Raw genomic sequence first — 5,426 nt, 5'->3', positions numbered from 1 at the left:
GAGGGGCTCCGGCGCCGTCAGCCGGGGTACGTCCCAGGCCGGCCGGACGGCGGGCAGCCGGAGGCAACGGCCTGGAACGGAGCCAGACTTGAGTCGTTCCGTGCCGTGGGCAAAAAGGCAGGGCTGCGGGTCAGCGCAGTTTGGCAAACCTAGCCGCAAGTGCGGGAAGGGCGGAGGAGCACACGGACGCCGCCTTCCCAAACTGAGCCCAAAGTGCCCAGGCATGCCCCCTTGATCTCGCCTAATCAGTGAGCCCAAAATAATTTCAGAGTGTGGAAACCTGATCCAAAAAGGTCGAAAAGAACGGCCAGAGATCAAGTCCGAAAGGGGAAATCAGTAACAAGCAAGCAGAGTAATCATTAACCAAAAAGCGCAAAATTATGTTAAAAGTGTGAAATCATTAACCAAAAAGTCGAAAATAATGTCCAGAGACCAAGTCCGAAAGTACAAATAATTAACCAGTAAGCAGAGTCATCATTAACCAAAAATCGCAAAAGTAAGTAAAAAGTATGAAATCATTAACCAAAAATCGCAAAAGTAAGTAAAAAGTGTGAAATCATTAACCAAAAACTCGAAAATAATGTGCAGAGACTAAGTCCGAAAGGGCAAATGGTTAACCAGTAAGCAGAGTCATCATTAACCAAAAATCGCAAAAGTAAGTAAAAAGTGTGAAATCATTAACCAAAAATCGCAAAAGTAAGTAAAAAGTGTGAAATCATTAACCAAAAACTCGAAAATAATCTCCAGAGACTAAGTCCGAAAGGGCAAATGGTTAACCAGTAAGCAGAGTAATCATTAACCAAAAAGGGCAAAAGTAAGTAAAAAGTATGAAATCATTAACCAAAAAGCACAAAATTAAGTTAAAAGTGTGAAATCATTAACCAAAATGTCGAAAACAATGTCCAGAGACTAAGTCCGAAAGGGCAAATGGTTAACCAGTAAGCAGAGTAATCATTAACCAAAAGGCGCAAAAGTAAGTAAAAAGTATGAAATCATTAACCAAAAAGCGCAAAAATATGTTAAAAGTGTGAAATCATTAACCAAAAAGTCGAAAATAATGTGCAGAGACTAAGTCCGAAAGGGCAAATGGTTAACCAGTAAGCAGAGTAATCATTAACCAAAAGGCGCAAAAGTAAGTAAAAAGTATGAAATCAGTAACCAAAAAGCGCAAAAATATGTTAAAAGTGTGAAATCATTAACCAAAAACTCGAAAATAATGTGCAGAGACTAAGTCCGAAAGGGCAAATAATTAACCAGTAAGCAGAGTAATCATTAACCAAAAATCGCAAAAGTAAGTAAAAAGTGTGAAATCATTAACCAAAAACTCGAAAATAATGTCCAGAGACCAAGTCCGAAAGGGCAAATGGTTAACCAGTAAGCAGAGTAATCATTAACCAAAAAGGGCAAAAGTAAGTAAAAAGTATGAAATCATTAACCAAAAAGCACAAAATTAAGTTAAAAGTGTGAAATCATTAACCAAAAAGTCGAAAATAATCTCCAGAGACTAAGTGCGAAAGGGCAAATGGTTAACCAGTAAGCAGAGTCATCATTAACCAAAAATCGCAAAAGTAAGTAAAAAGTGTGAAATCATTAACCAAAAACCCGAAAATAATGTCCAGAGACTAAGTCCGAAAGGGCAAATGGTTAACCAGTAAGCAGAGTAATCATTAACCAAAAATCGCAAAAGTAAGTAAAAAGTGTGAAATCATTAACCAAAAACTCGAAAATAATCTCCAGAGACTAAGTCCGAAAGGGCAAATGGTTAACCAGTAAGCAGAGTAATCATTAACCAAAAATCGCAAAAGTAAGTAAAAAGTGTGAAATCATTAACCAAAAACCCGAAAATAATGTCCAGAGACTAAGTCCGAAAGGGCAAATGGTTAACCAGTAAGCAGAGTAATCATTAACCAAAAATCGCAAAAGTAAGTAAAAAGTGTGAAATCATTAACCAAAAACTCGAAAATAATGTCCAGAGACTAAGTCCGAAAGGGCAAATGGTTAACCAGTAAGCAGAGTAATCATTAACCAAAAATCGCAAAAGTAAGTAAAAAGTATGAAATCATTAACCAAAAAGCACAAAATTAAGTTAAAAGTGTGAAATCATTAACCAAAATGTCGAAAACAATGTCCAGAGACTAAGTCCGAAAGGGCAAATGGTTAACCAGTAAGCAGAGTAATCATTAACCAAAAATCGCAAAATTAAGTTAAAAGTGTGAAATCATTAACCAAAATGTCGAAAACAATGTCCAGAGACTAAGTCCGAAAGGGCAAATGGTTAACCAGTAAGCAGAGTAATCATTAACCAAAAATCGCAAAAGTAAGTAAAAAGTGTGAAATCATTAACCAAAAACTCGAAAATAATGTCCAGAGACTAAGTCCGAAAGGGCAAATGGTTAACCAGTAAGCAGAGTAATCATTAACCAAAAGGCGCAAAAGTAAGTAAAAAGTATGAAATCATTAACCAAAAAGCGCAAAAATATGTTAAAAGTGTGAAATCATTAACCAAAAACTCGAAAATAATGTGCAGAGACTAAGTCCGAAAGGGCAAATAATTAACCAGTAAGCAGAGTAATCATTAACCAAAAATCGCAAAAGTAAGTAAAAAGTGTGAAATCATTAACCAAAAACTCGAAAATAATGTCCAGAGACCAAGTCCGAAAGGGCAAATGGTTAACCAGTAAGCAGAGTAATCATTAACCAAAAAGGGCAAAAGTAAGTAAAAAGTATGAAATCATTAACCAAAAAGCACAAAATTAAGTTAAAAGTGTGAAATCATTAACCAAAAAGTCGAAAATAATCTCCAGAGACTAAGTGCGAAAGGGCAAATGGTTAACCAGTAAGCAGAGTCATCATTAACCAAAAATCGCAAAAGTAAGTAAAAAGTGTGAAATCATTAACCAAAAACCCGAAAATAATGTCCAGAGACTAAGTCCAAAAGGGCAAATGGTTAACCAGTAAGCAGAGTAATCATTAACCAAAAATCGCAAAAGTAAGTAAAAAGTGTGAAATCATTAACCAAAAACTCGAAAATAATCTCCAGAGACTAAGTCCGAAAGGGCAAATGGTTAACCAGTAAGCAGAGTAATCATTAACCAAAAATCGCAAAAGTAAGTAAAAAGTGTGAAATCATTAACCAAAAACTCGAAAATAATCTCCAGAGACTAAGTCCGAAAGGGCAAATGGTTAACCAGTAAGCAGAGTAATCATTAACCAAAAATCGCAAAAGTAAGTAAAAAGTGTGAAATCATTAACCAAAAACTCGAAAATAATGTCCAGAGACTAAGTCCGAAAGGGCAAATGGTTAACCAGTAAGCAGAGTAATCATTAACCAAAAGGCGCAAAAGTAAGTAAAAAGTATGAAATCAGTAACCAAAAAGCGCAAAAATATGTTAAAAGTGTGAAATCATTAACCAAAAACTCGAAAATAATGTGCAGAGACTAAGTCCGAAAGGGCAAATAATTAACCAGTAAGCAGAGTAATCATTAACCAAAAATCGCAAAAATATGTTAAAAGTGTGAAATCATTAACCAAAAACTCGAAAATAATGTCCAGAGACTAAGTCCGAAAGGGCAAATGGTTAACCAGTAAGCAGAGTAATCATTAACCAAAAATCGCAAAAGTAAGTAAAAAGTGTGAAATCATTAACCAAAAACTCGAAAATAATCTCCAGAGACTAAGTCCGAAAGGGCAAATGGTTAACCAGTAAGCAGAGTAATCATTAACCAAAAATCGCAAAAGTAAGTAAAAAGTATGAAATCAGTAACCAAAAAGCGCAAAAATATGTTAAAAGTGTGAAATCATTAACCAAAAACTCGAAAATAATGTGCAGAGACTAAGTCCGAAAGGGCAAATAATTAACCAGTAAGCAGAGTAATCATTAACCAAAAATCGCAAAAATATGTTAAAAGTGTGAAATCATTAACCAAAAACTCGAAAATAATGTCCAGAGACTAAGTCCGAAAGGGCAAATGGTTAACCAGTAAGCAGAGTAATCATTAACCAAAAATCGCAAAAGTAAGTAAAAAGTGTGAAATCATTAACCAAAAACTCGAAAATAATCTCCAGAGACTAAGTCCGAAAGGGCAAATGGTTAACCAGTAAGCAGAGTAATCATTAACCAAAAATCGCAAAAGTAAGTAAAAAGTGTGAAATCATTAACCAAAAACCCGAAAATAATGTCCAGAGACTAAGTCCGAAAGGGCAAATGGTTAACCAGTAAGCAGAGTAATCATTAACCAAAAATCGCAAAAGTAAGTAAAAAGTGTGAAATCATTAACCAAAAACTCGAAAATAATCTCCAGAGACTAAGTCCGAAAGGGCAAATGGTTAACCAGTAAGCAGAGTAATCATTAACCAAAAAGGGCAAAAGTAAGTAAAAAGTATGAAATCATTAACCAAAAAGCACAAAATTAAGTTAAAAGTGTGAAATCATTAACCAAAATGTCGAAAACAATGTCCAGAGACTAAGTCCGAAAGGGCAAATGGTTAACCAGTAAGCAGAGTAATCATTAACCAAAAGGCGCAAAAGTAAGTAAAAAGTATGAAATCATTAACCAAAAAGCGCAAAAATATGTTAAAAGTGTGAAATCATTAACCAAAAAGTCGAAAATAATGTGCAGAGACTAAGTCCGAAAGGGCAAATGGTTAACCAGTAAGCAGAGTAATCATTAACCAAAAGGCGCAAAAGTAAGTAAAAAGTATGAAATCAGTAACCAAAAAGCGCAAAAATATGTTAAAAGTGTGAAATCATTAACCAAAAACTCGAAAATAATGTGCAGAGACTAAGTCCGAAAGGGCAAATAATTAACCAGTAAGCAGAGTAATCATTAACCAAAAATCGCAAAAGTAAGTAAAAAGTGTGAAATCATTAACCAAAAACTCGAAAATAATGTCCAGAGACCAAGTCCGAAAGGGCAAATGGTTAACCAGTAAGCAGAGTAATCATTAACCAAAAAGGGCAAAAGTAAGTAAAAAGTATGAAATCATTAACCAAAAAGCACAAAATTAAGTTAAAAGTGTGAAATCATTAACCAAAAAGTCGAAAATAATCTCCAGAGACTAAGTGCGAAAGGGCAAATGGTTAACCAGTAAGCAGAGTCATCATTAACCAAAAATCGCAAAAGTAAGTAAAAAGTGTGAAATCATTAACCAAAAACCCGAAAATAATGTCCAGAGACTAAGTCCAAAAGGGCAAATGGTTAACCAGTAAGCAGAGTAATCATTAACCAAAAATCGCAAAAGTAAGTAAAAAGTGTGAAATCATTAACCAAAAACTCGAAAATAATCTCCAGAGACTAAGTCCGAAAGGGCAAATGGTTAACCAGTAAGCAGAGTAATCATTAACCAAAAATCGCAAAAGTAAGTAAAAAGTGTGAAATCATTAACCAAAAACCCGAAAATAATGTCCAGAGACTAAGTCCGAAAG

Source organism: Heterodontus francisci, unplaced genomic scaffold, assembly GCF_036365525.1.
Source record: "Heterodontus francisci isolate sHetFra1 unplaced genomic scaffold, sHetFra1.hap1 HAP1_SCAFFOLD_1266, whole genome shotgun sequence".
NCBI classification, from domain to species: Eukaryota; Metazoa; Chordata; class Chondrichthyes; order Heterodontiformes; family Heterodontidae; genus Heterodontus; species Heterodontus francisci.
This window is presented reverse-complemented; position numbering follows the sequence as displayed.